The 22,601-nt window shown below is 44.5% G+C and overlaps 1 protein-coding gene across 2 annotated transcripts in view; it reads right to left on the bottom strand.

Annotated features, from left to right (window-relative positions):
* The window catches only part of LOC147705978 (protein-glutamine gamma-glutamyltransferase 6-like), a 322,464-nt gene that overhangs the window by 265,727 nt on the left and 34,136 nt on the right, over positions 1–22,601 (bottom strand). The gene's annotated exons all lie outside the window — the stretch shown is intronic.

Below are 22,601 nucleotides of genomic sequence, written 5' to 3'. Positions count from 1 at the left end.
AGACCTAGCAACTTTTGTATGATGCCCGGTGGAGCTACCTCGCGAGCTATAGGGGAGATTGACTTTGGACTCCTTCCTTTGACTATCACCTATCCAGCTGGATTTCGGGCAAACGCTCCCGCGTCTCTCCTGACCTTATATTCCCCCTCTCCCTTCCCCCAACCCTCACCCCTCTCCGCTCATACTCTTTCCAGCTTCCGTCCCCTGCCTTCACCTGCCCTTGCCCTTTGTCCCCACCCTGTTTTTCTGTGAACCTCTTCTCTCGCCACTTGAGACTGAATTATTTTGTCTGATGCCAGATGAAGCTATCTGGTTTAGCTATAGGGGAGATGGGCAGTGGATCCCTTCCTTGGTCGTCACCTACCCAGTCGGTCTTTAGACAGAGTTCCTTTCGTCTCTACAGTTGTCTCCTCCCTTATTCTCACTTTCTCACCTCCCCTACCCCCCATGACTTTTCTCTCTCGTTTCTCTCCTCTCCTAATGTATTGCTGATTGTTTGATGTAATGTGTAATTGTTGATCTTTTTCTGTTATACTGTTGAACCACATTGTTGTACTTCCTTTCGTCTCTCCTGTCGTCTCCTCCCACACCCTCCCTCTATTTATGTCTCTCCTTCTCTCCTCTCTCAATGTATTGAGACTGAACTATTTTGTCTGATGCCCAATGGAGCTACCTGGCTTAGCTATAGGGGAGATGGGCCGTGGATTCCCTCCTTGGTTGTCACCTACCCAGTCGGTCTTTTGACAGACTTCCTTTCGTCTCTCCTTGTTGTCTCTTCCCTTATCCTCCCTTTCTCACCTCCCCTGCCCCCACCACTACTTTTCTCTCTCCTTTCTCTTCTCTCCTAATTGTATTGCCTATTTTTTGATGTATTGTGTAATTGTTGAACTTTTTCTGTTACATTGTTGATTCTCATGTAAAGTGCTCTAATACCTTCGGGTCTAGCCAGTGCTATATAAAACTCTTTAAATAAACTAAGAAGAGGTTGTGATCTTTCATACGATGCGTGGACACTTCTCAGAAGTACAATCCTAGAGATGTGGGCAAATACACTATTGGCTTCCCTGTTCCCATCTCTCCTGTACTTTTAATGTGTATTGTGTATTGCTTTGAACATGAGGTTCGGTCACTTTTAGGAGAATAAACTGTCAATATATGTCCTAAGCTGTGACAGCAAGCCCCATTATCTTCGCACTTTTAAGAAGCTGTTGAAAATGGCCTTGATTTCACAACATACCGTCAGGTTGAACTAAGGTGAGTTTACAGCGTGTGCACCCTTCGAACTCTACCTGAGCGATTCCCCCACGATAGCCCACTGAAAGAAATCCTGTAAAATCCTCCGCTCGCAAGAGATTAAAGTGTTTAGTGTGGCGGCAACATTTTATGTACAGTAGATTTTTATTACCAGAAAAACCTGTCGTTCTGGTCTATTGAAAGCAGTCAGTGCCGGAGTAATTTGAAGCAAACAGATTTGGCAACCCCTGCTGCCCTTCCAGTCTGCCAGTTGAGTCATGCCAATGGAAACCACGGTGGATTTCTGGTTTAATCTGGTGTATGTTTTATTAGCACTATTTTACAAAGAAAAGGGAGTGAATGCTAATGACATCGAAACCATCAATATGAATGGCGTAATATGCCTAGGATTGGCCAGGGGCCCAGAATTCTGGATAATTTTGACACAGAGGTGATCTTGAGAGCAATGACACTCACCAAAATGGGGCTGAGGAAGTGGTTTGCGTAAAACTCACAGCATTGCAGCCTGTGCAGGATGGAATGGCAGTGCTCCTTAGAGAATGCAAACCTGCTGGTCATTTTTGTTGAGCGAAATGCCATTACCCAAAATTTAGCTCCCAATTGCAGTCTTCTCTGTCATTACATTTATTGCGCTAGAATGTATTTACTAGCTTAATTTCTTTTAGATGTGCTGGTAGAAAATCAAATAAATGTAGTTTGCTATACCTGGCTGATAAGCTGTGAATTGGGTGAAACCAGTTCTGAGTTGCTTGTGTTCCAGTTAGGGCTGATTACCACATAGGTAATCCTGTAAAAAAAATTCTACAGGACTTTTACCCACTGAGTTTTATTATTCAGTGGTAGGCTTCATAATTGAGTCCTTGCCACAGATGCAAATGTGTATCTGGGTTGTCTCAATTATATCAGTCCAAGTGAGCTCTTTGTATGTTATTTTCCCCGAACAGGAATATCCTCATTGTGGAAAAAAACATAGGCAGGGATCTAAAAAGTTTAGTCCTGATGATAGCCAACAGGCCCGGTCTGGGCACAATTGGGCTGAAACATGCAGACTTGACTTTGATGAAGATTTAATAAGAAAACTCTGGTAGCATCAAAATACTGTTTATAACCTGACTTTGATGAAGATTTATTAAGAAAACTCTGGTAGCATCAAAATACTGTTTATAACCTTGTATAGGAGCTCAGGAATAAAAACACAAAAAAACACTTAAAGTGGACATACTGAATTATCAGTGTTTTTCCTTGATCAAGGTTATCTCTTTTGTTTTGCGTTCTGCTATTCTCTGTTGGCTAACTAATTCCTGATTCTGTTTCATTTGTTTTCTTTTTCCAGTAGTTGGGGATCTGCTGGAGACCATGATGGTTAAAGTAGGAGCATAACCTTGAAGCAACAGGCTGTTGGCCGGTTGTCATTGGTGAACATATGGAGGTTCCAGGGCTTTTAGTAATGTAATAGACAAGATCCAGGGCCAGCAGTTTCATTAGTCATGTAAGACAGCCTCAGGGCGTCACATAGTGGCAGAGACAAATAGGAGTAAAGTCCTCATAAATTGCCATTTCTTGCATATACCGGGAGATCTCTGTGGAAAACTGCAGTTTTGTTGGAGTGCTGAAAGCTCAAGTACCATTCCTGATAACATTGTGTTATAAATGAATACCAATGCAGATAATATTAAGGATAGACTAGACACTCACTTCTAGATCCAGTCCCCATAGTGAAACGTACACACACTTTGATGGAAATTGTAAATGAGGAGGTGCTCCGCCCTCCCTTAGATCCGGAATGTTGAGCGGGAAAATTACTTGTGGGCTTGTGAGGGTTTGCAGGGGGAACTGAATTATGTTAAAATTCCAGTTGCTACTCAGTCAATGGGGATTGTTCAGCCACCTGGCTAAAACATAAAAAGTATATCAAAGCAAAATCTCACACTTGTCTGCTGTGGAAGATTAGTTTAAGTAGAAAATGTCTCACAGGGGACAGATTTAGCAGAACGTTTTAACCAATCCCCTTGTCAGTCTCTGGAGGGACTTTAGAACATTGGGTATGGAGAGAGTGAGAGAGTGAGTGTGTGTGTGTGTGTGTGTGTGTGTGTGTGTGTGTGTGTGTGTGTGTGTGTGTGTCTGTCCCAAATTAGCAGATGAGAATGATAGTGGCAAACCATTGTTTAGCTTATTTTGGGAAGAGGCAGTAAAGAAGTCCATACCTGGTGAGACCTTTGATAGGGTTTGTAAGAACTGGGTGCCCCATTACCTTCAGTGGTTGTGGTTGTGCTTGTGAATGTGATGGACCATATGAGTTTAGATGGTTTTGAGGATTCACTTGCTATCTTATGCTGATGGCATGCAGACTCATCTTAAATTCTTTATTCTTATGTCACCTGAGCTTCGGCATCTCAGAATTAGACTAACGCTATACCATTATGAACAACAACCAACATTTTGAAGATGAATGACAACAAAACCCAAAATGCAAATTTTTGGTGTCAGCATGCTAGTCTGACCTGAGGATCTTTAGCCTCCTACTCTTTCTGGATGACCAGGAATTCTCTTTCAATACCCAGAACAATAAAATATAAGCAGTATAAAACATGTGCTCTGGTATTTAACACTCTCAAAGAAAACCCTGACTTTTCTACCTCTGGACAAGTGGGCAGGAGTCATCATTTCAACCATCTTGACTCATATGGAATATGGCAATTCCTTCTATCCCAGCTTCTCCAACTTTCAAAGTTTAAACAGGCTATACACTTTGTGGAGGACCTCAAAGATTCAATTATCTAACCAAAATCAACCTAGTTCCAAATCAAACAGCAAAACCATTTTAAGGTTCTCTATTTAGAGCCCCAAACCCTTATCTAATCTGATCTCAACCTATCACCTAAGGAGACTCGTTAGATTGTAATCCCTGTCTCTGCTATGAATCCCTCACTACCACAAACCCCCAAATGCAGGACAGTTCTTAGGGCCCTGGGGACAAAACTCTTGAACAATCTGCCCCTCGACCTTCACCATACCTCCTCTTATCTGATCTTTAACTGAAAGCTGAAAACCTAATTTTCCTAAGATTCCTGCTGCCTTTTTCGTAAATCTTTTCTGATGACCTCTTGTCTCTTTAATGCTTGGTGTCTGTTGTTTATGAAGTTGTCTTCCACCCTTCCTTCCATATCTTTTTACGGTCCTAGCACAAGCATATCTACAGACTACAGTTTACGCTTTACAAATAAATAGATCCATAGGACCATAAAGCAGTTTTGCTGTTGAGATGGCATATGTGATAGTTCACATGGACTAGTTTAGCAATTTGCCTTACAATGAAATTGTCAACGAAGTAGATTCAAGGACTGTTCTGAGATTTTAGGTGATTTTTTGACTAATGGAACATTGAAGGTTCTGATAGCTCATGATGGTGCTCAGTCTTTGCATTTCTGATGGAAGAATTGACACTTTAGAGCAGCTTTTGATTGGTCAGAGACTCACAGTCTTGAGAAACCAACAGGGGACGGTAAGAGGGAGATGAAAAAGACCATGTTAAAATACAATCCCATTCAGTGTACGATTACCAAAATAGCAACCAGGCAATGCTTAATTTTTGCCAAAGGTTGCACACGATGGGCACCAGAATGCATTTTTAATCATTAGGGCTTATTTTTCATGAACAGAAAGACACAGATAAAAGCAGGGAATTGAGGAACAGAAACATGGGAAAATATTAATAAACAGAGAAAACAGGAATGACAAAGGACATGCAAGAGTAAAAAAGAGAGACAGGAAGTGTAGGGTAGGGGTGGAGAGATGCGTGAGATGGTATCAATGCCAAATGGTCTTGACATTTGGCAACCCTGGCATTCAGGATCACCAGAATTGAACTCAAAAGAAATGTTTTGGACCCTGCACTTGTATTTAAAAAGCACCACTAGCACTAGAGAGACTGCAGAGCACTTCTTGAATATCAATAGGAGAAAGAAGAAGGAGGTCATATTTGTGTACTTTTTTTGTTAAATAATTTTTATTGAATAAGTAAACAGGTACCAAGAATATAATTTAGGCACAGGATAATGGAATAACTTAGTAGAATACATCATATGAGAAAAGAGAAAAACATAGGAATACTATGTGCAATAAATAAAAGTGAGAAGAAAGGAAGATAGGGTACCATCTAGAATATGATTAATTAAACAATTCTTGTGTACTGTTAAACCTCAAACTACTGGGTTATCCACTGCCTTAAATAATCGACTGATAGGTACTTATAGCATTAGATCCCTTGTTGTGGGAACCGGTGCAAGTTTCTGCTAAAAAAACATAGGGTGATGCTCTAGGTTCAATGTATCTGTCACAGAAAAAGCAACCAATTCTGTCTTATTAAGGGATCATTACTTGCTTTTTGAAATACCAAAATACTGTCATACCAGGACTAGACTTGACACTCTGGCATTTTCTTCAGTGGATTGTAGGCTTGGGTTGTTTCAGAGAAGGGTGGGCTACCATGTCTCCATCGGCACAACCTTGAACAGGAGGGCTCGGTATCAAGCCTGCCACCATTATGGCGGTCGCGCCTGCCCCCGGTAGTGGGTAGGGAGGGGCTGCCGCGCACAATGGTGACATGTCATCCGACCTCCTTCAAGGGGTCATCCAATCCGAGTGCGTTGCGCACTGGACCGGAAGCACTTCCTAGTGCTTCCGGGTCAGGGGGTGCCATCGCAACGTAGGGCAGACAGGATTAAATTGGTTCTGCCCCATCTCCTTCTTTAAAAAGCAAGCGGAGCAAAGAGGCTTTCTCTTTACTCCGCTGCCTGTTTTCCACGAAACAACACCTGTTGTCCTGGGCCGGGCCGTGGGGAGGCCCTTTAACTTCACTTTTTCCCCACCCACCAATACCTAAAGCGGATAGTTTCATGTAATGTATGCTTTCTCTGGTATGCTCTCTCTGTTTTATTCACAGGAACAATCATATTTCAAATGTGTTTTATTGTGTTTTTAATTGTGTAAATAAAGGCGTTAATCCCCTTTTAATTTGCAGGAAAATAGGTTTTGTCGTATTTATGTGTTTACCTGGTCAGGCGGTAAGGTCATGATTGGGGAGCATAGTTTGCGGTCCTTTAAGAGGGCATCACTTTTATCAAAGGGGGATGCCCGCGGGGGAGACAGAGGGTCTCGCTCAAAGAACTCCAAGGGCCACGCTTCCAGTCGGCAGGTGGACACCCCCGCACGCGCATGTGCTCAAGGGCTGAAACACGCATAATTGCAGGGTCCCGTTATGGAGTTGAGAGTCTGGGCGTAGGGGGTGCCCGGGGGAGGTATCTCTCCAGTAAGCTGGACCCCCTTCGCAACATCGCTCTGGTAGGAGTACTCGGAAGTTAGTTTTGGGATCTGGGGCTGCCAGTCATTGACCTTGCCGTAGACTCTAACAGGGATATGCAGAGAGTAAATCATATACAGCAATTACAATATGATAGGAATGGCCCTGTACTATGGCTCTGTACTAGGAATGGCTCTGGTTAGCCAATGAACATCTTGTACCTATCAATGTATTGGACTTTCTGCGTATTGTATATAATGTAAATAATCATCATCTGAATGTTTTTATTTTGTAATAAATATGGCCAGGGTCCAAGACCCCTAATCCAAGGAAAGTGGTGGTGTCTGAATTGGTTGCCATGGGGGGAAAGGGGAGGATGGGGGTCCCACCACCTTTTGGGTCTCTGGCAGCTACGGGAGGGGGACTAGGCGATACCAGTCCATATAGACTCCGGCTCCTGCAATGTGGAGCTGCTTTGAATATTTTAGCAAGGGCTGATTTTGTTTTCCATTCCGACTCCATGTATAAATGGACAATTTAAGTCAAGGCTTGCATCAATATTAATTTTTCGAAAAATGCAGCTCAAATAACTGTTGCATGATGGGAAGTAGTATACTTCAGACTCCATCAAAAACAAAAAACTTTTTTTAAAGAAAATGATTTTTTTAAATCAGCTAGGAGTTGTCATAATTTCGAGAAATATTCATTTAGTTAATGTGTATTCCTAAATGTTACATGCACTGGTAGATCTTGAGGCATACACATATTGTTTAATAAAAGCTAGCACAATTTAACATAGATTATTGAACCTATAATTTTATATATAATACACAACTAAGTTCCAAGGGAGAATGCAGAGAGGCAAGCCATATTGTGGCACTGTAAAAGGCAGTTGGATTGTAAATACTGAGGTATCTATGAAGCCTAGAGTTATAGGTGCCCTGTAGGACAGCTAAATTATAGTCTTGAATTGTTTGGAGGCTAGCAACATGAAGCAGGCCCAAAAAAACATGAGCTTTAACTCAAGTTAATGATCTTGGCCAAAGCAGGATGCACGAGGTCGCGTGAAGTTAAAATACCTCATAAACTCAAAGATTGTGTCATGTATTACTGTTGAGTTTACTTTGTTATGTATACCTTTGGTAGATACAGCTGTATTTTCCGACAAATGTTTTGTAGCTGTGTTTTTCTATAAAATGTTGTCATGTCACGTCTCTTATTTTTATTTTCTCCGTCCCCTTTATTTTTGTGGTTTTATTTGTTGGGGCAAGGTGATGTAGTACTGTGCGATGTGATGCAATGCGCATCTTCGCCCTACGTAACTCGTGCCGTGAATTTGCTCAGTGCTTGAAGACTGAACAGCAGGCGGGAATTCCTGGTGATTAGAGGGGATCCGAGCCGGCTGGTCGCCGCTTGCCGTGGACAAACATTTGGATTTCAATAAACCACGTTGTTGCACAAATCTGCTTGCATCTCCTCTACTACGAGTGCTAATGCACTTACTGTTTGCCATCTGGTTGCAGGGGCGGCCTTAGGCATGTGCAAGCTATGCGCCTGCACAGGGCCACCAAACCCCTGGGGCCACCACGCCAATATATATCCTTAATATAATAATCCTCTGAGGATGGATATATATTTGGTTGCCCGCCCCTGGCAGGGATTTGGCGGCCTCCAGCTCTGTTCCACTTCCAAAACACCCTGACCCCCCCCTCTTTACTGACCTCCCCGCTCCGCCCCGCCAGATCCCTCTCTCCCGGGGGCCATACCTATGCTCCCTGCCCAGGGCCACCATGAGCCTAGAGCCGCCCCTGCTGGTTGTATGTGATCTCCACGAAAACCCGACAAGTAGAAACTGATCTTGCTCTACCATTGTAGACATTATTTATAGAATGGATTTCACCAGTTTAAACAAACCACCCTGCTGAAAGTCGTTCTTGAACTTTTCTTCATGTTTAATTGTTGTTTTGTGATTGTTTATTTTGTGGTTGTTACCCCTCTCTCCCATCCCTTTTACTTTTTCAATAACCTCTTCGCTGCCTTCCATGCCCCTTATTATGTTCCCATCCCACTTTTCTTAAGTTTTTGGGTCGAGCCTAGCGGCAGTGTGCATGCACTGCTCGCTCAGCCAGACTGCTGTAGTAGACTAAGGAAGAGAAGCCTTGCCCACTCCCCGCCCATATTTTTTATTGGCTTGTGTCATTGTCTTTTGTAAATACTGCCTTCTGATTCGTTAGTAGGCTTGTTAGTCCCTCCTTAGTAGGGCCTTCTCTTCATCTGTAGCCTCTCATGGCTACTGGCACCTTTACTTCAGATGTTACACGGATACGTCTTATTTAGTTTGTAAGCACTACTTTCTTTTACTGTGTTTCACCTACCGCAGGCATGGCATGCTTTCCTGCAACGTTCACAATGAAAGTTGAGGGGGGCACCATCCACTCCGGCTCGTCCTCCAGTAACTGAGCCAAGCACGAGGGCCAGCAGCATCGGGTAAGGGGGGTGGGACGACACACCTCCAGACGAGGGCCCTCCTCAAGCTCCGACAAATGTGGTGAGGGCCGGGGCTACCACACCTCACATACGGACGGCTTCATTGGCGATGGCAATGAGGGTGCGGCCTCGTGTGGGCGGATGGAGCCACGCTTCCCACACCGCAAGGCCAGAAATTCCCTCGGCAGCCCGACAGGCAGCGGCACTGAGTGCTAATGCACTCTATGAATGTATGTCTCCCATGTGTGCAGTAAAAGCATAGGCGCAGAACCTGCATATGGGGATGTGGCTGTGCAGCTCCGGCCTACCACGTCAGATGGCACTAAATGTAAGGGGCTTTGCTAGCATATCACCCCTGTTCAGTGGATAAATCGTCTGGGGGTGCCTCCCCACTGCACAAGCCACCCGGAAGGTGTACAGGTGTAGATATGGGCTGGATAGGCAGGATTATTTACGGGCCAATGATGAGCCAGCAGCAGAGCTCCTCACACTGGATCTGATACAGCAGCCATCTTGACCATGCCATTTATGTTTGTTTCTTAATGTCATTTAAACTAAGGTTTGATGACTTTTTCGCTTCTGAAGCTTTAATTGGGGACCCCTGTAGATAAAGTAGGTTGGCATGAGCCTCTCAAATTGCAGTGGGATACTGATTGCTTTCTTCAGGGTGACCGTCCTTCAAGTTATCATTTCTTACATTTTTGCCTCAAAATTTCACTCACCCCATGTCCACAATGTGGTAAATGGTTCTATGTATTTTCCCTCTCTACCACTTTATCAGAATGTCCTGTGACATCATGGAATGTTAGTGTGCCTCCCTGTGTGGAGATTGTCAGTTGGTCATCTGAGGCTGAGGAGCTGGTAGCTCTCTCCTGGTGGGGTTTTCTCCTTGTAACTTACTATCCTGTGACCTGCCACCTAACTACCTGTCAATAAAGAGGGATCTTCTACTACACCTGGACTACGCATCCTTGTTTGTGTACCACATTTTGGCGACGTTTCTTGGACTAACCTATGCTGCACTTAAAGAGGACTGTAACTGAGCACTAAGGAAACCAAGGACTGTTTTGGGACCCAGTCATGATTAAAACAAAAGTAAGTTTTTATCCTTTTGTAATTGGAGAAACGCCCAGCTAACCCCACCAGTGTCCTATTCATCTTGGACAGCCTGTACCATGCGCGTTTGTGTTGTGAGAGACTTAACTGCCATCTTGCTGTCATCTGGAGATTGTCTGTCTCCAGCTACAGGAGCCACTGTCTCAGCAGGCCTGATCACCCTGTTGTGCCTTTCGTCTGCCCTGTCCGTCTTGACAGTTCACAAGCAGTCCATGCGCAAGCAGTCCTTTCTCCCTCACAACAGCCATCACCATCGCTTGTATCCTCAGTGACCTGTCATGCATCTTTGGAAAAGCATGATTAATCTAGGTTTTGAGCTATTTTTGTTGTCTATTTTTGTGCTTAACATGGTGCCACGCGTATTTCACAGTGTAACTGCCAACTTTCAAACACTCCAAGACATGGTGTATTTGAAGCTGATATTTCTCCCACTCAAGCTATTGTTGTCAGCATCGATGATGAAGGAAGGAAACTGACTACATAGTGGTGAGATAAAGTCTTACGTTTTTTTTTTTTTTTAAAGTCACTGTGCGAAAGTTTTGGATGTTTTATCTCATCGGCACCCCTGAGAGAAAGGTCACATGATTTAATTTGCTGTTTGTACGCCACCCACTTTGTTTAATGGTCGCGTGCTGTCTCACTGCTTCACTACGGTTTGGTTCCCCACCGAGTGTCTGCCTGGTTTCCAACGGTATTTCTCTCTCCTGGTCTTCCTTTCCCGATGATTTCTGCTATGCTTCTGATGACGTGTTGGAATGCCTAAAGGTGTTGGTGGATGACAGTGATGACGCTCTCAGCACTTCTTCAATCTACGCTCCTCATTCGACGATGTCAGTTGTTTGCCTACGTTACTCTGACCAATCTCTTTTCACGGTCTGCTCACGTCATGTCTCGGAGCCATTTTGATTAAGTCAGCTTCCAGCATACTTACGATGTTGTTCGGTCTCCACAGTAACGGACCCCGAGAGTCACTGCGTGCATTTGCAATCTTTTGTGTGTTTTTGGTCTCATTTCTGCTAGAGGTTCCTGCACTCCAAGTCCAAGTCTGATTCAGCGATACACACGTTGTTTGTGTATTCATCTTCAGGTCTCATGGTACTTTTCCTGCGCATCAGCGCTTCTGTGCATCGACTACAGGTCTCAAGTTTCTTGTTTCCTTGAGCGAAGGATCTTGTGGACTACTTTTCTGGACTTGCCTGCACGTCACCTGGTGTCAAGTCACTCATCGGAGTTTATGGACAATCCTGCCTATGAAGATCTCGGGTGAGAAATCGCTCACCGGAGCTAAAAACTCTTGTTTTTTTTTTCTCTTCATTTGCCTATGCCTTACATTATTTGTATTTCGGTGTATGTTATAGGTTGATATGTGCGTTGGGCATAATGGATTGTTCTATTTACCTTTGGGAGGTTGTAGTATGTCATTGTGGTGAACTTTTTAGTATCTCCGCGCATGTTGTGGGTGGGTGTATGTTTTGAGCATAATTTCTCTCTGGCTGATCTAGTACTTTTTGTTGTTCTCTTTTGTGGGGGGTTTAGTTTCCTAAGGCAACATCTTACCCTACGGTGTACCCTTACTTAGGGGAGGGCGTGAGGCTAGTTAGTGCCATATTTTGAAACAAGGGCGATGTTGTACCTTATGGTGTACCCTATATATATATATATAGGGGATGTTGTAGTTTTGGTCTCACAGGGTGTGTATCCTGTGTTTCACCCTGCTTGGGCAGCTAGGGTGTTTGTGTGTTATCCTACCCCATCCATGTACGTAGGGTTAGTACTTACGGTGTACCCTTACTTTGGGGAGGTTGTGGGGTTGTGGTGCCAGTCAGTGCCTACATTTTGTTTCCTAGGGTCTTGTGTTACCCTTTGGAGAAGTTACGTTGCGCACTTTCACGTGGTGTAACCTTTTATTAGGGGAGGTTGTCTGCATGTAACTATTTTGTTCAAAAGTTTCAAGGATTAGTATCCTTTGTGTACCCTTTTCTGGGGAAGGTGGTGTGCGTGGTCAGCGCCGCCATTAAGTGATGTTGCGTTGAACAATTTCTACATTGTTCAATTGTGTTACTTTTGTTAGGGGAGGTTGTCTGTGTTGGTCTAAGTTGCATCACTCTATGTGGGTAGTCGGGGTGCGTTGTCAGCGCTATCTCTTGGTGTAGTTGCGCCACTATTGTCAGTGTGTGGCTACTGTGTACTTTGTTCCAGGGGGGATGTATGACGTTAGAACGCATACATTGACAACGCGTACCTTTACAACGCGTTCGTAACAACGAAAGTTGATACCACGCATTGCGCTGGGTGGCGCAAAATTGATTAATTTAATTTACTATTCCAACACCAGTCCCCGTGGATAGTAGGGAAGGTGTTGGGATAGTAAATTAAATCATTTACTATCCTTGAGCGCCCCCCAGTGCAATGCATGGTAACAACTTTCGTTGTTACGCCTGCGTTGTAAAGGTATTCCGTGGTAATGCTTGCGTTCTAAAGGCTGCATACCTTCCAGGGGTGTTAGTTTCCTCTGGTGTACCCTTTCCTGGGGAGTTGTTTTTGTTCCACAGTTTAAAGGTTGCCTTGTTAGGTGTACCCTTGGAGGGGAGGTTGTTAGTGCATGTCATGCACTAATCTTTATTGCAAGGCATTCCCTTTTTCTGTGGAGGTTGCTAGTTTATCTTATTGTGCTTATTTCCATCTGCACTCATTTTGTCATTCAGTTGTTACACCCTGCTTTATTTGCCAGGATCGCTACCTTGTTTTATTAAGGAGGGTAGATGGGCATGTTATGTAATTTGCATTTAGTTCATCTGTGCATCTTATGTTTATCTTACTGCATGCCTCTTTTTATTGTCCTTTGTTTCCGCTTTCTTGCTTGAGTTTCCTTCTTTTCAATTTGTCCCTTTGATTAGCTCTTGTGTCTACAGTCTCCTCTGAATCCTTCTGCTCCGTCTTAACTTCTTTCTTGCTGTTGTTTGTTAACGGAAGAGGATGTGTGGTAAATGGTTCTATGTATTTTCCCTCTCTACCACTTTATCAGAACGTCCTGTGACATCATGGAATGTTAGTGTGCCTCCCTGTATGGAGATTGTCAGTTGGTCATCTGAGGCTGAGGAGCTGGTAGCTCTCTCCTGGTGGGGTTTTCTCCTTGTAACTTCCTATCCTGTGACCTGCCACCTAACTACCTGTCAATAAAGAGGGATCTTCTACTACACCTGGACTACGCATCCTTGTTTGTGTCCCACACACAACATGGGTTTGCTAAATTACGTTCCACAGGGTGTCTTTTGTGTGTGTTTTTTTAATGCAACAGTTGCCACAGGTTTTTGTAAATAACAAGTAAATACCCAACTCAATGGGATTTATGTTTTTTCACCTCTAAGAGATAAAAGGGGAGCTTGCCTTTGTCACTGACGGAAGCTTTCTTTCTTAGACGTTAAGCTTGTTAAGGTGCTTCAGGTGAAAGGCTTAACTGGTGCAAAACAAGACATATCATCCATACAAACTGGGCCGATTGTGCCTTCCAGGTCATTAATTCCTCCATGGCCAGCCTCTAGTTTGTGTGATGGAACACAATAGGTGAGCTATGAGCTGGGGAGCATGGTGTTAAACTCTTGAGTCCTGACAAGTAGACAAAGTTGCCCTCTTTCTACCTCCTGTTTGGTTACTTTTGAGTCTTCTCAGTGATGGAAATTAACTTAGAGAGCTGTTCGTTGGCAAACAATATGAGTTGTGCCTTACAGGAACCGAGTGAATGAGAAACGAGTTAGTGTTAAAATAAGTGCACACACATTCTGTGCCTATTTTAGCGTGAGCTCAGTTACAAGTTGAGAGTAAAATGCACTCCTCTTTTGTATACATCAGCAGTCACCACCTAATTTTTCCTGTCAGCACACAATAAGTAGAACCATATCCTTTTTCTTTTTTAACTTGTTTTTATTTTTTTAAAAAAGTATAATCAGCATGGTGCATTTGGCATCTGTACACTGACACAGAACATTGAGAAACGGCGTACAGTGCATGCCTGCGATTGATCTCTGTTTTCGATAAGTGGGCTCTAAGTAGCGTTTACCATCGCGACGTGTAATTTGCACAGTTACTTAACGTTAGCACGGCCATATCTTTGCTGTACATTTGCTGGAAAACTTTAAAATGTCGGATACCGTGCACTTTCTTTTCTTTAAAAAATAACTCCAGTGAAAAAAAAAAAAATCATTGCAATTTACAATGCCAATAGCTCCAACTCCAACAAAAGCAAGACCTATTGCATTCCCAATGCTTGTGTTAAAACCTCTCCTCTCTCTTTGATTTTTAATAAACCCTACTCCCATTCATCCTTTACTCCCTTTTAGAAACCCCTTCCTCCCACTTTACACGGCCATATCTTTGCTGTACATTTGCTCGAAAACTTTAAAATATCGGATACCGTGCACTTTCGGGGGGTGGGCACAGCTCTCTGAAGGTCACGGAGCTTCCTCGAATAGCTAGGTCTTGAGGTTCTTCAAGAATTTAGGGAATGATGGCGCCTGTCGGAGGTGGAGAGGGCGGGAGTCCCATGCCTTGGCAGCGAGGAGGGAAAAGGAGTGTCCTCCTGATCTGGTCTTCTTGATGCCTGGTACTGTCGCAAGGAAGAGATGGGCCGATTGGAGGGATCATTGGGGTGCATGAAACGTGAGGCGGTGGTTCAAATAGGTGGGGCTGGTGTTGTGAAGGGCCTCGTGATCATGGTTGAGAAGCTTGAAGGTGATTATTTTCTCAGCGGAGAGCCAGTGTAGTGTCCTTACGTGGTAGCTGATGTGGCAGTGGTGAGGTAGGTTGAGTACTAGTCTGGTGGAGGCGCTCTGGACATTCTGGAGTTTGGGGGTAAGTTTCTTGTTCATTCCGGTGTAGAGTGCGTTGCCGTAGTCAAGTCTGCTGTTGAAGAGGGCGTGAGTGAAGGTTTTCCTGTGTTCAAGGAGTATCCAGTTGTAGGTCTTTTGGAGTAGGCGGAGAGAGTGGTAACAGGAAGAGGTGATAGCGTTAATCTGGGGGTCTATTTTGAGTTCGAAGTTCAGGATGATTCTGAGGTTGCGTGCGTGGTCCTTGCGGGAGGCAGAGTTCCAGAGGGTGGGGGGGGGGGGGGGCACAGGTGTAGTTCCAGTTGTCGGGGTGTGGGCCCATGATGGGAACCTATGTTTTATCCGTGTTCAGTTGTAAGCAGCTGTTCTTCATCCACCTGGTGACTGCTTCCATTCCATCTTGAAAGTTGTGTTTGGTGATGTTAGGTTAATTGGATAGGGAGAGGATGAGTTGGGTGTTGTTCGCATACGATACAATGTTAAGTCTGCATGATCTGACGCTGGATACGAGCGGGCCGTGTAGACATTGAACAGGGTTGGGCTGATGGGGGATCCTCGTGGGACTCCGCAGGTGGTCGGTGTGTAGTTCTGAGAGGAAAGGAGGGAGTCTGACCCGTTGCGTTCTGCAGGAGAGGAATGAGTGGATCCAGTCAAGGGCCTTGTTCCGGATTCCTGCATCATGGAGTCTGCAGGCTAGGGTCGGATGAGAGACTATGTTGAAGGTCGGGGAAAGGTCTAGGAGGGTAAGGGACGCAGTCTCCCCTCTTTTGAGGAGGGTGCTAATGTCGTCTGTCGCTGTGAGAAGGGCGATTTTGGTGCTGTGGTTGTTCCTGAGGCCTGATTGGGAGGAGTTGAGGATGTTGTTTTCTTCTAAGAAGGCGGCTAATTGACTGTTGACAGCTTTTTCGTGACTTTTGCCAGATATGGGAGTAAGGAGATTGGTCTGAAGTTCTTTAGGTCGTAGGGTCCACCGCATATTTTTCTAGGAGAGGGTTGATCTTGGGGGGTGGGCACAGCTCTCTGAAGGTCACGGAGCTTCCTCGAATAGCTAGGTCTTGAGGTTGATCTTGGCATGTTTCCAGTCATCAGGGAAGGAGGCGGTAAAGCAGCGGTTGATTATTCGTTGAAACTCGGGGCAATTTTGTCTGCGGCTCTGTGGTAGATGTTATGGGGGCAGGGGTCCGTGGGGGCCCCGGAGTGGGTGGTCTTCACAATCTTTAGGGTGTCTTCGATGCTGAGGGTGGTCCAGCTTTCCAATGTCGACTGCGTGGTGCTGGGAACGGTGGGAGGGATCCTCGTGTGGGTTTGTTGTTGTCGAAGTTGTCACAGATGGTCTTGATTTCGTGGTGGAAGAAGGCGCTGAGCCTGTGGCAGCGGTCCAGGGAGGGTGGAATGTTGGTATTCTCGCTGTTGGGTTGAGCAAATCCGTACTGTTGTGTGCGTGGGTGTAGATTCTGTCCTGGAGTGCTTTCTTCCTTGAGTACCTGATGAGTTTGTGGTGGGCGGTGGTGGCTGTTTTTAAGTTGTCACGGTCTGCTGGGGTTTTGGAGTTCCTCCATAGCTTTTTGAGGCCTCTGCAGGTGCTTCTGGATTCCCGGAGTTAGGTGGAGAACCAACTGGCTTTCTTGTTGTGAGGCTTGTAGGCTTTCTTGTGGGGGGAGATGGTGTTGGCATAGTCTCCCACTCCTTCTTTATTCCCTTTAATTATCAAACTCTTTACTCAGGTTCTGCTTTACTAACCTTTTCTCTCCATTTTGTTTTTTAAAAGCCTTACTCCTCTTCCCATTACTACCTCCCTTCATTCCCAACTTTTGTTTTAGAAAACACTTTGGCTCCTGATTTACTCCTCTATATACTTTTACAAACCCATTACTCTCTCTTCAGCTGTTATCTTTTCTAAAGAATACTTACCTCCTTCCTGCTTTACTCCCATTTATTTTTACAATGCCCTTACTCCGACTTTTGCTATGGTCCCCTTTTTTCACACAACCCATAGTTTTCCTCTACTGTACCCCTGTCCTGTCTACCCAATCTTTTCCCTTTTTACCTATTTGACACACTGTTATCTTCTTTCTCTACATTTACCTTTTCCACAAAAATATTAAATTTCATGGAAATTTTACTTTTTACTTTTACATGTCCTGGTACTGAAACAATCCTAAATCCATTTTTCACCACTGTGAGGCCTATCACTCAATTAGGATAACATTGGGGATTTCTTACTAAATTCAATAAGCTGTAAGCAGTTAGTTGTATCATGTTTGGTATCTATGGAATTGTAATTGCTAGAAATGGGGGTCTCTAGTTGGCAGTTCCTTGCAACCTGTTCAAATAGGAACCCATATTCTAGTCAGAGTAAGGGCGTTACCCACCCAAGATAACCCCTGCTAACCCCTTGACTGCTTGGCACGAGGAGCAAATCCTTTTCAGAGGTCCCCAAAGGGGTATCCGGCCTCGTGGAACTGTCTTCGGCAACAGCCATTTGTGTAGTCTCACTGGAGATTTTTGACTTCTTAAAAAAGTACACAGTCCGAATGTAGAAATCTTCACTGTGGCTTCAACCCAAGGCGCCTGACGACGACTCTCCCTCCTTAGACACTTTCTACAGCCTACCAATAGAATTTTACGATCTATTAACATTTTTCTTAAAAAGAAACAGTAAAACAAATATAAAAAACAAGAAAAGAGAGCAGGGTATAAACACCATGACCCCATAGGCCTCCTCAGGGGGTCAGGGTGAAAAAAAAATTACGCGCGGGCTACAGCGCTCTGTTTTTTAAAGCCCCCGGGTCGGCCAGGTCCCGGAGGCAATCCACATTATCCCCGCAGCCCCGGGGACTGCCACCTCCCCAGGGCTATGTTGATTATGTTCAGGGGGCAGGCGGCCTCCCGGCAGCCCCGAAGACCACCACCTCCCGGGACAGTTAAAAAAAAAAGAATGTGTGTGGGGTCTCACCACCCACACTACCCCGGGACCACCACTTCCCCGGGGCTACATTAAATAAAGGTGGGGGGCCTCGCTGGCCCTCCCAAACCCGGGGGACCGCCACCTCCCCAGGGCTGTCAAAATGAATTAGTGTAGGGGGGCTGGAGCCACTCACACTGCCCCGGGGACCACCACCTCCCCGGGGCACTTTGGATTTAAAAACAGGGATCCACCATCTCCCCGGGGGTTTAAACATTGAGAGGAGGGCCGCGTGGCCCCCCTCCTGGAGTCCTTGAAGGCCCTGGGTACCGCCACTCCCCAGGGCCGGCTCCTTTAGTGTCCCGGAGTGCCCACCCCCAGGACCCTGCTGTTTGCTATGGCAGGGCAGAGGCCGTGCGGCTCCCGCCCTGCCATAGCAAACTCTGCTTTCCTTCATTGAAGCGAGAGCAGGGAAACCTGCTCTTGCTTCATTGAAGCTAAGCAGGATTGCTTTTCCACAAGGGGAGCTGCAGGTCATTAGTTCCCCTTGTGGAAAAGCAATGCTGGCTCCCGCAGAAGGCAGGGAGCTTGCAGGACCGTGGCCATTCATAAGCGTCAGGGAAGGGGGCTGCAGGCCCTCCTCCCCTAAATAATTCAATTGGCATTGGAGGATGATGTCCCAGGGGCCTTAAAAATGGCTCAGGGAAGGGGGTTGCACACTCCACCACAATTTTCCGTTGCCACGATCCCCTGGTCCTGCCATAAATATTAATTATTTTTTACACAGGGACAGCACTCTCCTCCTAGTCAAAAGGCAATGTGATTTTACCTTGCTGCACAAATCTAACCCCCTGAATCCTGGTTTTCATTAAATACCTTTTGGTACACATGTAGAGATGTGGATAAACCATATATGCAGATGAATTGAGTATAGTACATTATTTAATAACTTTGTTGAGGAAGGTGGGGGGCACAAGGCCCACTCAAGACTTTACTTCTCATGTGCCGGTGCCCCTTCTCACACCCAGTAATACTAATATATGAAGGCTTAGCAAAGGCTCCGCCTCCACACGGAATTGATCATAGACATCATTTAAGGGTCACAGTTGCGACCCCTAGCTTACATGTTTCTGTGGTTATTATTAAATGTGTGCACATTCTCTTTCCCATATCCTTCTGATCAATTGCAAGCTCGCAAGTGTTTTTAGCTATTTCCATTACATAACTTGATTTCGTTTTGGTTATCTGAGAAAGAATAATTTATAGCTGAGTCAGTAGTGAAACTCTAGGAATCTGGGGAGGCACCACCTGGTATCGGGGCAGAGCCATTTCCTAGGTTTAGCCACAAATACTTGGAAAAAAAGTGAGCGAGCAAATAAACATCTCAGACAGGACATCGTTTTTTTTAAAGTCCAGAGTTTGAAACTATATTCAAACATGTGAAAACATGCACAAAACATGTATGCCGTACGAACACCGTGTATCAGAAAAAAAGTATTAATGTACAAACAGCATAAGAACTCACATAGTAACGTAAATACACGTCATATAGAATCATAATTATAATGGATAGGTTTATTTTTTTATTCACTGTTGCTACAAGTAAAATACTTGACAAACCCCAGAACTGAATGAGTAGAAAGAGTGATTGACACTGAGGTTATCTTATAGTTTTCAAGCAATACTGTATTAAACCTTCTCAAGAATTGAACAGAAGGTTGAGCACAGGTGTCTAAGAAGGTCCAGATGCATGGCCATTTTTCAGGTTAATCTGGATTTAACGCTTAAATTACATTCATAATTTTTGGATGCAAATGCATGCTCCACAACTGAATTGATTCTTACTCTTTTAGACCTAGCTTGGACACCCAAACATATTATGCACAACGATTATTTGCAGCCAGGGCCCATCCCAATGGCCTGAGAGGCCATTATCCTTCACCTTTTGTTCACTACAAAGAATATCTGCCACTCTTTATTTTTTGGTCAGACAGCCAGGAGCTAGACATGGGCCGGCTACTGGCTACCTAAGCTGAAATTTGCTGGTCTGAACAAATCTCTGCCCATGTGGGCATGACATTTTCGGCCTGACAAAGAATCTCAAGGCCCTCCCCCTTATGATGGGGGGGAGCATCACTGATTGCCTCAGACCTGGGAGCTTCAGTTCTAATCCCTGAAGTGCCAGTGCTGAGTGTCAATCACTGACGGGAAACGACCTTTACATTACGGTCATTTCACCGCGATGCCATTACAACGCGCTCATTACATCGACTTACAGTAGATGACGCGCTAAGATAAGGAATAGTATAGTTTACTATACCAACACCTTCCCTACTGTTGCTTAGGCTGGAGTTGGAATAGTAAATTATACATTTCTAGTGTTAGCGCGTCATCTACTGCAAGTCAATGTAATGAATTGCGCAATAATGGCATTGCGTGGCACGCGATGTAATGACTAGTGTAGTAACAAGTCATATTCATCACTAACACCTCATCACAGAGGGGTGTGGGGTCAGCAGTCTCACTGACCGCATCCCACTCTGTGGCAAGTGAGAGACTGCTGCTTTCCTGCAACCCTATAAGTTAATTGACTGCAAGAGAAGACAATTACTTTAAGTAATCCTTGTGTTCAGTCTGCAGAGCTTTCCTTTGTCTATAGGATAGCTGTGGGAACTCCTTTTGCATCGTTGCCTCCCACTACACATGATAGCACTGCTGGCTCCCATGCACATCAGAGACACAACTTGTCAAGAATTCTCATGTTAGCACTACTCAGCCTCCTTGTTGAATTGTATGGAATCCAGTTCACTCACAAAGGGGTGCATGAAACCAGGAGGTACTCTCTGTCCCAACAATGCACTTAATATTCCAGAATCAGACTGTCATTCACCAGCACACGTCATGATGGTGCAGCAATGCCTATATAGACCCTCCGTCTATTCAGAGACTGCATTATTGAAAGAAAGGGAAGCCTCATGGAGTACTGAAACGTGTACAGACCATACCTGTGGACGCACGGTTGGGATCCATTCATACGAGGAGCATTCCTCTTTCCATGCACAATTTAGCATTTGTCTCACTGGTCCACTGAAAGAAATTTCACTTTCCACTTTTAGACTTGAAAAAACATTCGCTTTATGAGTGCTCAACAATCATGTGTGACAGGGACTGAAACATCTCAACCGAATATGCTAATTAGCAAGAAGATGTGGGAACAAGATCTAACCTTGTACATAGCCCAAACCAAGGCGAAGAGCCATGGATAACTGTAAATTCAGTAATGCATGCAGTCATTTCACACAAAACCAACAGACATCTAAAATAAGCCAGACCTATGTGTTATGTTATGTGTATTTACATAGCACACAACTCACCCAGGAGGGTATCTTTGCTAGGAAGCTGGAGCTAAAAGGACCAAACCAGGGTCAGGGCTCTGTGAAGAGCCAGGTCTTCACTTTCTTACAGATTTCAAGAACGGAGGAGGTGCTTCTGATGTGCAAGCCCATGTTGTTCCAGGCTTTAGGAGAAAGGTATTAGGAGACACGATCACCGGATCCCGTTCTGAGTATGTGGGAGGTGTGTGCGAGTAGGAGTCCGGAAGAGTAGAGGTGTCTGGAAAGTTAGTGAAAGTTTAGGTGGTTGTTGAGGTACGTGGGGCCAATGTTGTGTAAGATTCTCAATGTGTGTTTGAGGTGTTTGAAGAGTGCCTGTTTGTGGAATGGGAGCCAGTGGAGGTCCTTGAAGTGCAAGGTGATGCGAGTATAGGCTAGAAGGTTGAGCCGCGTCACCGAGTTTTGTATGGTCTGAAGTCGTCTGGTTCAGAGAAGGTTAGTTCCAAAATAGAGTGGATTCTCGTAGTCTAACTTGCTGGTGATGAGGGCTTGGGTGACAGTTCTGCGAATGTTGGTGGGGAGCCATTTGAAGATCTTCTTTGAGATTGTGAATTAATCATTACTAATGTATGTGGGCTTCAAAGGGCCTAAATCATTCACTTTCATCCCTTCACCTGATTTTGCTATACAGCCTATCACTTTCCTACCCACTTTGTTCCCCATGTTTCTGAAATCCTCCCTTTACATATCTCACCGACCATCTTTTCTCTTCAGTTTAGTCTTTTCACGCTCACCTTTTGCACACACACTTTCATTTCCACTTCTCCACTCCATATAAACACAATCAACCCACTTACATTTTCTTTATCTTTGGCACTGTCAATATGTCCACAACTCTATACCTCCTTCACAGACTTTCTCAGAGAATCATGATTGTAATTGGCAAATATGCGACATCGCACTGTGTTCTGAATAGAGGCCAAGGACTGGATAGACTTATTTATGTATTACTTATTTAAATAATTGAAAACCTTTAATACCCACTGACAGGCACTGTGAGAAACTCGCATATCCTTCACCCTCAACTCTTTTGTTGTCAGTCGTACCTCTTTATGGATGCCTACCCACAATCTGACCACACCTAGAGATGACTCATTTCAAAGTATGCACTACACAAAAGTCATGTACCAAAAAACAAAACTACAGAAATACATCTGGTGAAAACAAAAGTACTACTGGGGAATACAAGATGAAGTAAAACTTTGAAATGTAAATAGGGTCTGTTGAGTCATTTGCCTATTTAGGACATCAATATAAAGGTCCTATAGGCCCATTTAAAAGTCCCTTTTTAACATTGCTGCTTGTCATTAATCTGGTGGACTACA

This window comes from Lissotriton vulgaris, chromosome 7 (assembly GCF_964263255.1).
Source record: "Lissotriton vulgaris chromosome 7, aLisVul1.2, whole genome shotgun sequence".
In the NCBI taxonomy this organism is placed as follows: domain Eukaryota; kingdom Metazoa; phylum Chordata; class Amphibia; order Caudata; family Salamandridae; genus Lissotriton; species Lissotriton vulgaris.
Note: the sequence above shows the minus strand (reverse complement) of the source record. Positions and strands in the feature narration are given on the sequence as shown.